This window comes from Hippopotamus amphibius, chromosome 1, assembly GCF_030028045.1.
Source record: "Hippopotamus amphibius kiboko isolate mHipAmp2 chromosome 1, mHipAmp2.hap2, whole genome shotgun sequence".
Classification (NCBI taxonomy): domain Eukaryota; kingdom Metazoa; phylum Chordata; class Mammalia; order Artiodactyla; family Hippopotamidae; genus Hippopotamus; species Hippopotamus amphibius.
The window spans coordinates 228,388,530-228,400,557 of record NC_080186.1 but is presented as its reverse complement, the minus strand read 5'-3'; the positions used below and the strand labels follow the sequence as shown (position 1 = coordinate 228,400,557).

The 12,028-nt window shown below is 33.9% G+C and overlaps 1 protein-coding gene and 1 long non-coding RNA gene across 3 annotated transcripts in view; both read left to right on the top strand.

Moving 5' to 3' along the window:
* The window catches only part of LOC130857339 (uncharacterized), a 54,531-nt gene extending 43,638 nt beyond the window's left edge, over positions 1-10,893 (top strand). The window contains exons 2-3 of the long non-coding RNA XR_009054803.1: positions 7,304-7,357; positions 10,834-10,893. This is a non-coding gene — a long non-coding RNA (uncharacterized LOC130857339). The remainder of the gene's footprint in view (positions 1-7,303; positions 7,358-10,833) is intronic.
* Positions 1-12,028, top strand: part of NDUFAF2 (NADH:ubiquinone oxidoreductase complex assembly factor 2) — a 151,333-nt gene that overhangs the window by 46,466 nt on the left and 92,839 nt on the right. The gene's annotated exons all lie outside the window — the stretch shown is intronic.

The window sequence follows — 12,028 nt, the reverse complement described above, 5'->3', positions numbered from 1 at the left end:
TCCTATGTTTAATTTTCCTTCTTTAATGGATCTTTCCTGAGAGTCTGTGGGAAATACATTCTTAATTTTCATTTTTCTGAAAATGTCTTTATTTTGCCCTCGAACTTGAATGATGGTTTAGCTAGGTATAGAATTCTTGGTTAACATGTCTATTTCCTCAGCCCTTTGAAGGTATTTTTCTGTTGTTTTCTAGTATTTGTTGTTGCTTATGAGAACCCTACCTTCAACCTGTCTTCTTTGTAGGCATTCTGTGCTTTATTTGCTGATTGTTTTTAAGATCCTTTCTTTGTCTTTGACGTTCTGCATTTTCATTACAGTTTATTTAAGTATTATTATTTATCCTGATTTTTGTTATTCCTGAACCTTGGAAGGGGCTCATGTGGCTCATCAATTTTGGAAACTATTGGCCATTATCTTTTCAAATATTGCAAATATTCAAATATCTTTTCAAATATTTCAAATATTGTATCCCCCTCCATTTTTTTTATCATTTCCTTCTGGAATGACTATTAAAGATAGTTTGTCTTCTGTTCTCTATATCCCTTGAGGTTTTCTTTTTCATCAACGTTTATTAATTGTTTCTCTTTGGCTCTTTTAAAAATATGTTAGTTCTTTTTCCATATGACCAGTTCTTTTTATTGTTTTTTTCTCTCGTTTTTAAAATCTTAATCATTCTAAACATTCTTATAATAGTTTTAGTCACTTTCACATTATTCTGTTTGTCGTTTTTGGAGGCTTCTTTGTCTCTTTATTTCACCAACTAAAACTCTCCCCTCACAGTGGCTTCTTCACGGTGTAATTTTTCATTATGAACTCATCTTTAGTAGGAATTATTTCTTCCATGGAAATCCAGTGTAGTATTTGATTATCCCTGTAGGGCTGTTTACACTTACATCTTTTGAATCTTTAATGATTTCAAATATCCAGCCAAATTGTATGTTTTTTTTAAATTTATGAAATTCATACTGTGCAATTGTGTAAATTTGAAACCTTTACATACATGTGACATTCCTCTAGAGTTTTTTATTTCTTACTGGGGACTCCCCTCCCTGCCCCCCATTAAAGACCTCAAACTAATGAACTAATGACTGGCTTCTTTGGTCCTTCTCAGAGCTCATGGGGCAGAATTTTTTTAGTTACTTTTTCATGAGTAGCACAGCTCTCTGATCCTGTGAACTTTATGCAGATGCTCACAGGTATAGCTATGTCTCCTTTCCCCCTTACCACCTCACTTGCCCACAAGAGATTTTAAAACTATATATCCAAGCCTCAGCCCTTAAGGCCTAGAGCTGGGTCTGAAACCCTGTGCATCGCCATTGTCTAAACTCAAGCTTAGGGCTCTGGCTTTGCTGTCTGTCTCTTTCCAGCACTTGAGGAACTTTCCTTTCTTTAAATTTTTTTCAATTTTTAACAATGTATTATTTTTAAAATATTTTATCTATCATTTTTATATGTTTGTAGCAGGATGGAAGCCCCTACACATCAGCTTGGACTACCATGTTATAAGAATTGTCAAAAAAAAAAAAAAAAGAATTGTCTGTGTTTTTTTGAAATATTGAAGAAATTTGATTGAATCTTAGTGTCTTTATGTTTTAAGACTGTTGATTGATTTTCTATATTAATACTTAAAAAAATCTATTTTAAAATTATTTTAACTTTTCCTCTTCTACTGGGTTTTTTTAAACTTTATTTTTTTGCAAGTATCTGTATATAAATATTCAATAAATGTTTTCTAAGTGAAAATAAGTTGATATGTAGTTTGTGCCAAACAGTGTTCTAAATGATTTTAGTTAGATTATATGCTTTGGGATTCTTGTGTATTAAAGTTAGACCTAGAGACCTTACCAAACTATAAAATGGTGATGATAATAAAATAGCTTCAAATACATAGAAGGCACTTAATTCTCATGCTGATCTTGTGGTATGTATTATTATTATCACTGTTTTACTGATAAGGTAATTGAGACATAGAGAAGGTAACTTACCCAAAATCATGGCCAGCAGGTAAGCAGAGCTGGATTTGAACTGAGTCTCTCTCCAGGAGTCTGTATTCTTAATCATTATACTTTAACTTTTATATCCCATTGAGAGAGATCGTTCATTATTGTTACACCTCTGTTTAAAATCCTTCAGAGGACCCCTATTGCCTTCTGCATAATGTTTAAATAAATATTTTAACATGGCATTTATAGCTCTTCATGACCTTATTCTAGCCTACTCTATTCTACTGCATCACATATCAGCCCTGTTGTCTCCAGTTACTAAGAATTTTCCAAAGGCACTATGCTATTTCACGCTTCCGTGTGTTTTTGTTTTTTATTATATTCTGCCCTCTGGCTGGAATGAGTCTCCCTTCTTTTTCTCTCCTGGCTGACTCCTATACGTCCTTAGAAACCATAACTCTTTCTGAAAGCTTCCATAACTGCTCATGAGATAGTTGTCTCTCTCCTCAGTGCTCTCTTAAATTTTTCCTCCCTTAATGTGCCAGTTTATAGCATTTATTTCACTGTATTTTAATAAATGATCTTTTCCCTAACTAGAATTCAACTAACTTCTTGAGGTAAAGAACTGTGTTCTTCATATCTCTTTATCCCCATGGCATGGTAAAAGTTACAGGGCAACTAGGAGATGTTCAATAAATGTTTGTTGAAAGAATGAATGATTGTTATTTCATTACTTGTTTTACAGACCACCCATAAGGTTTGCTTACTGCAGTGTCTTGTTGAATTTTTATTTTATTTCATTTAAAAATTTCTTTTGGTATTTTCTAGTAGACATGTATTTTATTGACCATAAACTCATTCACATGTAATTTTTGACATTTTCACTCGTGTTGAATTTTTAAATAGTGCTATGAATTATTTTGTTAGTGACATTAATGAAAAGATGTTTGTAAGAACAAGAAGTCGTTGTCTTGGAATGCGAGTCACTTAATGGGCTTCTTAAGATATCTGTTTTAAACACGATATTTTTGCTTATTTAGTTGTAAAATAATATAGATTCCCTAATAGTGAGTTATTTAAAAACAATTCTGTTTAGCTATTCAGTTGAAAATGATTCTATGGTGAAAAAGTTAACTCAGTTATAAGTATGTATTAATAAGAATGCCTGGACTTCCCTGGTAGTCCAGTGGTTAAGACTCTGCACTCCCACTGAAGGAGGAGCGAGTTCGATCCCTGGTCAGGGAACTAAGATCCAGCACGCCCACAGCCTCCAAAAAAAAAAAAGGATTGCCTAGCCTAGCTGGTACAATTCTTTATTTTAATATTTTTTACTCTTGGCAATACTTAATGAAAATATATCTCATTAAGCTTGAAGTTACTAGTAATTATTTTGTGACTGCATTTCTTTTACTCACTATCTTGACATTGTATATAGAAATATTAATTTTATGAAAGCTCATAGCATTAATCACCACCAGTTACAATAGAAAGAAAAGAAAGAAAGAAAGAAAGAAAGAAGAAAACTATATAGAATAAGTCTCTTAAGGAAAAAAAATCTCTTTTAAAAACAAAAAATATGTTAATGGTTTTCATATCCTAATTTTCTTATAATTGCATAGAAAATTTAATTGTTTAATTTGGGAGGAAATATTCTGTTTCATGGCTTTTAAAAATGTTTAACTCTTTTACAGGCATGAAGGGATAAGAAGAGAAAATTACTGGTTTCAGCCTGGTAGGCAGTATATCTGGGCTAGCACTATTTTGCTGCAGCTGAAATTCAAACATGAGGAAATTGCAGAAATTTACAATTCAATGTGTGTTTCATCAGGGAGAAATCCACAGATTGTTTTGACACTCAGTTAGAAATTCAGCATGAAGATGGACGTCTCATGAAATTTGCAGCTGCTGATTGAATTTATATTTCCATAAAGGCCATCAACAGTAGCAGCCTGCAGGGGAAGGGGGGGTAGAAATGACAAAAATTGTGAGGCCAGCATTTTTCCTCGGAGTTATAGTGGCAAATTACTGGTAATAAGGGTTTACACTGACCAGGATTAAAGAAAAATATGGACAGCCAGAAGGGAAGGACTTCTCAGTTTAATTGATTTTAACTAAATATGTCTACATTTGATATCTAAATATGTGTTTAGTTATATGTAGAAAATGTAATACGTACCTAAAAGTCAGCTTATTCGACTTTACTATTTAAACAGGAAAAATAAGGTAGTTCTTGAAGTTATAGAAGATTTTATTGTGCAGCTTATTTTCATAAGAGCCTTTCAAGATAAAAGATGAGTATTGCAGGAACAGAGTACAAGCTTGTTTTTTATGGGATTGAAAAATCATTTCATGTTCTTGCAAGTAACATATAATTCACTTTTTAAGAATACCAACTCATTATTTTAAATATTAAAAAAATTTTTTGAACAGACAGCCAAGTAACAATCACAGATAACAAGTTGTCTTTTCAAGGAAATTATTTTGTTCTCATTTTAAAGTTTTTTTTTTTTTTTTAGCAAAGTTGACAAAAGTTAATCTTTTGTTTAATTCTTGTAGAGATTTCATACTGTACATAATTTTAAAATACTCATGGATTGTAGGTGAACTAAATGACTTAAGAATGTGTTCATTGTTCCCTCAGAGTTCTTTGTCTCTGTGGACAGTGTATGTTTTAACCATAACAGGGTGCCCTCAGATGGCTTTATTGAAAAATTAGTATTTGCACAAGTGTATGTAAAAATAGTATCCTTACTGTGAAAAAAACTACATTTTATTTAAAATTATGTAGTCTAAATATAAAAGTGAAATTGTTAACCAGAAAATATATACATAATTCTTAGCCTTTATTTTTTTTAACATACTAGATTATTTAAGAATAAAAGAATATAGAAACTGATGCCACTAGTTTTGTTATATTTAATTATATTTGAGAACATCTAATATATCTATATTATAAACTATTTTAATTTGAGAAGAACAGTATACATTTCTGATATTTGTGCTCAAAATATGCACGTGGACATTTTTCAGAGTTTCAGAATTTGCTTTAGGTGTTAAAAGAGCATCTTCAGATTATATAACAAGAGTGCTTATTCTGCTAGGAGTTTACGAAGGCTTGTTGTTTTCAACATCACTTGCTATTGTTTTACTCTTTGTGTTAATACCAGAATGTGCCACATAAATGTATTTATACTTCTTTTTTTCACTGTTTTTTTTTTTTTTTTTTTGGCACACGGGCTTAGTTGCTCCGCAGCATGTGGGATCTTCCTAGAGCGGGGATCGAACCCATGTCCTCTGCATTGGCAGGCTGATTCTTAACCTCTGCCCCACCTAGGAAGCCCCAATGTATTTATACTTCTTATGCATTAGTTTACAAACCAAAGCAATATGATTTTATGATGTGTCCAGCATAGATTTTTGCAGGCATTTGGAAAAACTGTTTTCTCATTTGTGCTTTTTCTTCCTAGCATTACTCAGGCATACACATTTTTATGGATCATTCACTCACTCTAGACTTCTCCCTCTTTCTTTCTTCCTCTTCCTCCCTGCCTATCCTTTTGAGAATTTGCAGTATTCAACATTTCAAAATATGTGAGCCTAACTAATGTAATTTACTGCTTATTAAAATCACCTTTTTCTTTGTTTTAAGTTGCTGCCAATTCCATCGCCCAGTTAAATCAGTATCTTCATTTACTCTTTTAGCTTCTTGCTTCTACTCATGTGTATTTTTAGTTTTTATTCATATGATACAATTTATTCTTTCTTTATTCAACAAATACTTATTACTGCTATCTATGTATCGGATACTATTTTAGGTGCTGGCAACACAATAGTAAACAAGACAAAGTCACCTTTCCACCTTCATGGAGTTTGCATTTTAGTGGGAGACAGAGAGACAGTAAATAAGTGAATATGTAATATAATGTTACTTAGGAATATGAATAATTATAAAGTAAGATAAGGTGTAGAATGTGACAGGATGGGGATGTGATGACTAGATTGGAAGTTCTAAAAGGATCTCTCTGAGGATGTTCCATTTGGAAAGAGGGAAGTGAGGGAGTGTGTAATACTTTGGAGTTCTATATATTTTCCCTTTACTTTGTATAGCATGAACATGCCCCACCCCCCAGTGTTGCTGTTTGAGTGTGTGTTTTTCATTAATCCCTATCCTCTAGTCACACTCAATAGTAGCGGTCTAGAATTATGCTTCCACAGCTCCCATAGCTTTTCCATGCTCATAAAATTTGTATATTTATATACAAATATGTAGAATAAGGTTTTTTTTTGGAGGGGGTATTGTTTATTTTTTTATAAAAATGGAATCATTATATTTACCTTTCCCTGGCACTTGTGTTTCTTACTCAACAGTAAATCGTGACCATTACTTAATCAGAAGATATAGACCAAAAGCAATTCCTTTTGAAATTCGTATTTTCATAATATGGATATGCCACAGTTTATTTAACCTTTGATTAATACATTAATGGACATTTCAGTTGCTTGCAGGTTTTTTTTTTTTTTTTTACTACCACTGAAAATGCTCCAATAAACATCCTATACAAATATCCTTTCCTACTCATGCTTTTACATCTGCAAGATAAATTCCCAGAGCTGGCATTGCAGTAGCAAAGGATATGTCCAGTTGTTATTAATGAACATTACCAGAGTACTTTCCAAAAAATTCTTAGCAGTTCACATTTCTCACATCATTGTAGGTGAGTGTCCCTTTTCTCCACAGCCTTACTAACACTAGGTAACTTTGTGTTATGTTTTGTGTATTGCCTCTGACTGTTTTTAACCCATCGGTCATCTATCTCCCTGATGCTCAACTGTGTGTACTCTGGGCGTGCTCTTTGGAATAAGGGAACAGTGTGCCCTTACAGAACTGTACAGATCACATTTTAGCAGTCTCACCATGTTGAGTTTTAACACATGTTTAAGTATATTCTTCATGCACTCTGACCCTCAACACTTCAGTAACACAAGGCCTGACACATTGTAGGAGAGCGATCTGGGTGAATACTTGCTTTCAAAACCGAATGTACGAGATCTTTGATTGCTACACCTGTTGGGTTATCTGTGCCATTGATTTCTCTTTGTCAATGCACTTAAAGAGTTCACTACATTTAGAAGTTGTTACCTGAGAGGTTAAACATATTCTTTCCTTGACACTATTTCTCTCTGGGTTGTTTAAGCAAGCATTTTTCCTATGTTGCATGTTACTATGATCAAGACACAGTTCTATTTGTCAGATTGTTGCTGGCTACTGTGCATTTTTTGCTTGCTTTGAATCACATACACATTCTAGGCATATCCTCTGAAATGTTTTAAAGTAATATTGTTGATACTGTACTGGGCAGGTGTCTTCACCCTGGTATGTGATGTACTGATGTGCGCCAGTGAGCAGAGATCAGGTAAGGTGGAAAGCTGTTTGTCATTTGCCAAGCCGTTTGTTACAACTAGATAAAAGTGTATTCCCGTTTTCAGATTTAAAGTATAAACAAAGTACATCTCTAGTCTCAACCAGTCTTTTCATTTCAGAATCTTAATGTTGAAATGTCCCTTTGCTGTCAGCTAGCTCAATCTTTTTCTCACAGCCACCCATTCCAGAAGGTTATGTTTGTAGTGTGTTTTAGTTTTCTGCCTTTATTTATTCTCTATGGGAACTGTGAGCTGTGGCGATCCAGCAGGACCTTGAGCGACCATAGACTGCATTAGCAGCTAGACTCTAGAGAAAAGGGAAAATGAAATCCTGATGAAGCTCTGATTGACCAAGATCATGCCTTTAAATCCTGGGTCTAAAAGATTATTCAGTGTTCACAAGTGAAAAGAGCCAGTTGGTGTTTCAAGTTTTTAATGTAGGATGAGCATGAAGGTCTTTGGATTAGATTTTAGTGATAGGGCATGTATTGGAATCTTAGGGGATATGCTATACTGTCTTTGATGGGTAGTTAGGGAGAGCATATTGGTTAATCCAAGAGACTTCTTACAAATAGACTTTTGAGAATATGGTCAGAATGGGCATGACAAGTAGGGAAACTTATCAACTCTTCAAGTTAAGTCTGGAGTTGCCATATGTAGAGTTGCCAGTTCTTTTTTGCCTTCCTATTCCCTGTTTTCCCATTCCCTATCTTATTCATTCTTACCATTTTAATGTGATCAGGGTATGTATATACTGTTCTTCTACTGTTCATTAGAGATTCATAGTGTGGTTCAGAAACTGAGACTTGGAATAAAACTCTTGCAAGCTCCATTGTCACCAACAGACCTTGGCTCTTAGATCCTTTATTGAATCTTCCTATTTAGTTTGGACCACTTTTCTTTTGAAGTATTGACTTCTTAATTTAGGTTTTTTTATGTGTAAAATCATTGATTATATTTTTGAATTAGTTTTTTTTGCCATAACTGTTTTCTTTCTTAGTATTTTAAAATGTGAAGTGTTTTCAATCTATTAAAAGATTAATGAATCTAAATTTACAAATAAGATATGTTATACAATATCTAGATAGTTTAACAATTTCCTCTGTTTTCCTCTTCCTTGCTTCCTCTTTTTCTTTTTTTCTTTAATACTGGAAAGCATATTGAAGATTACCTCGAATTCCCCAGGTAACTGATGAGGTTTCTTATAACAAAAGGTTAAGCAGTTTATGTAATGTAACCTTTTTATGTTAAACTAGAACATTAAGATTTTTCCTGAACCTGCTTCTACCAAACACCCATTTCTTCTTTAGTTACCATTATTCTCTGCCTTAGGTACACTGTTTCTCTGCCTCCTTAGCTCCTTTTACTGGCTACCCTATCACTGTTATCTCTTCTGGTTAGTTCCTTTGACTTCTTTTGCAAACTTAGTTTTGTATAGACACCTTTATAGCATCCATCATGCTTATCAACCACTTCAAATCATGTGAGAGTCATGGATATAGGTGGCAAGTTCTGTACCTCTCAGCAACCGTCAAATAACTATTATGCTTTCACATAGATAACTTCTAAGAAATTGGGTTTACATAGGGTTTTTTTGAACCATAATTATTATACTGTATGAAGACGGTGGTGTAGACTTTTTATGCTATCTATCTATGCCAATACATAATTAATTTATTATAGTACTATGGAAAACATTAAAGGTATCATTTCAAGTAGAGGCTTTATTATATATTATCCTGCATGATACAAATCTGTTTTATAGTCCATGTGATACCCATTTTGTGATATAGATTTAATTTTATCATAAAATTGTTTACATTTTCATTTAATGTACCTATAATTAGTAAGTCTAGGATGACTTAGCACACTTCTTGTATGGTATGTATTGAACATTGTCTTATACATGCAAGTATAATTTTATTTATAAATTTATTTACTTCAGTGTTTGTTCCATAGAAATTCAGGTTGTTCTGGCAATGATAATCTTAAACTCTCCTTAGAGAAAATTATTTCTTTCTTGGAAAATATAATTTTATATGTAATTTATATGTAATTAAAAATCAAAAAGGGATAAACCAAAGCTATACTAAGTAGACCACTTAGAAGGACTTAAAGCTTCTCACAAAAAAAGGAATAGGGAAAGGTTAGACAAACAGAAGGTGTGTTTTTATATTTAACTCTATAGGGAACAGTTACATGTAAATAAGTAATACACACACACGTGCACTCACACATCCCTATGACAAATCAGTGGCTGAGGCTCTTATTTGCTTTGTCAGAAGAAGAGTGAGACCTGTACTGTTCGTGGCCTAATGCTGATCATTAATGAGAAAATTGTAAAGTAGATCAGTAAAGCAGGAACTTGAGAGAAGTCAGTATATAATTTCAGAGTTTGTGGCAACTGAGGAAAGCAGTGCTATAGGGAGTTGGACATAGAGTATATGTATGTTCCATACATTAGAGGAGGAAGCTTCAGGGACTTCCCTGATGACACAGTGGCTAAGACTCCATGCTCCCAATGCAGAGGGCCCGAGTTTAGGTCAGGGAACTAAATCCCACAAGCATGCTGCAACTAAGAGTTCTCATGCCACAACTAAGGAGCCTGCCTGCTGCAACTGAGACCTGGTGCAACCAAATAAATATTAAAAAAAAAAGAAGAAGAAGAAGAAGAGGCGGCTTCAGAAAGCTCTGCAGGAGAGAAACAGAAAAGATCTAAAAAGAAATTACTTACAGTATATCTGTTATTAATCCTAATGAGGAGATGGAGATGGAAAGTCTGCCAAAGGCAGTTCACTAACTATTGTTTTAAAAGGGCAAGAACACAAAAACGTCCGCAATTGTAGCCACAAGAAATGTAATGGCAGCAAGATAAGGGGGCTTGTTGTGTTCCCACATAATCATCAAAATTCAACAAAACGGCATGTTCAGACTATGAACAGAGCACAAAGCCAAGGACAGTTGCCCAAATCAATAAAACATAATACTAGAAAGACTAAATCTCAAAAAGATGAGATTTTTAAGACTCAAATGACACAAAATGGTCATCTACTTTTATGTATGAATTTATGTACGTGTATATATTTGGTTTTTCTTAGGTGGGTAAGTATAGGTAGGTAACAAATATGTTCTTCTTTGATAATATTCCATGGTCTAAATATGAGTATTAAGTAGCTACAAAAAGCTAAAAATATTTGGAGCATAAAATTTTCAAAAGCTTAACATATTACTTAAGAAAATAGTGTATTTTTAATAGAGAAAGAGAGCAAGACAGCTCTGTTCTTTTTTTTTTTCTTATTTTTTGAGAAATGCTTTTAAGCTGAAAATATACAACATACATAGGCAAGAGAGAACACAAAGAAAATACTTAGAAAATCTATAAATGTTCCAAACTGCTGGAAAGACTGTTCTTTCTGCCTTTTTTTCTCTTTTTTCAACCACAAAACAGCCCCTTCTCTTGTCACTACAGGGCCAAGAGGAACAAGACACGGGCCAGCTCCTGGAATCTCAGCCTGGAAGTAGAACTCCCCAGATGACAACACCTCAGTTTACAGTTATCTTATTCTGAGGCTTACTTAACGCCAAACAAATAAAAAAGAATGCTTTCAGTTCTTTTTTCTGTTTGTCACTAATAAATTAGGCATTTATTTTCATTCATTGTATAGTTTGGAGCATGTGATTAGTCTTCACTATATCTTGAAATAATGAAAAAATTCATGAGAAAGTTATCATATCTAAATGGAAGTTAAAAATCAGTTGTTATTTAAAATGCAAAATTGTTATAAGTAGGGAATACTTGAATTCAATTAGAGAAATAATAAATAAACTACAGAATTCAGTGGCTTAAACACAAGCATTTATTTCTTGAATCAGGCAGCTGTTATTTGTTTTATATTTTCATCACTTGGAAAAAAATCTTGAAGGTTGACAAGGAGAGAAGAGAGCTGAAAGCTCACTTGGGATGATGTTAAGAGCTGGGCCTGGAAGAGGCATATGTCACTTCTACCTGCATTCCGCTGGCCAAAACCTAGTCATGTGATCCCCCCACCAAACTGCAAGGGAGGCTGGGAGATATAGAGGAGCTTGTGCATAATTGGTGAGCACAAACTATCTTTGCCACAGTTGATTAAATCCAATGATGTGAATGTTTCTTATGAATAGTGTGCGTGCGACTTTTTTTCCCTAGGCACAGGGTTGGATAGAAAGATGAATAAGTCATGGTTTCTTCCCTCAAGTGAATCATAAGCCAAAACTCATTGTAGACTATAGCTTGTATTTAGTCTTAGATTTTCAAAACAAATCCATTGTCTATTCTTAGTATTATGAGACTAATAAGTATTTTTTAAAACAGCCAAACAATTTGTATAGCATCTGTATCAGTTAGGATTCAGGCAAGAAACAGATGGCACATTCAAATTAGGTAATAAAGGGACTGTGTAAAGGTGTGGGCAGGGCCTAGGAGGGAAAGCACAGGGTGTAGGAAACCACAAGTGCAAACAATACTGGAGGGTTAACAGCAGGGTGTCTTTACCATTTCCAAGCCTGAAAGTGTGAGAAGTGGTTTCTTGGACCTGGAGTTGTGACCTTGAGCTAAGGGAAACAGCCAACCTATTTGACCTTGCAGGGGGTGAGCAAGCAAAATAAATTCTCTGACCTCATTCTTC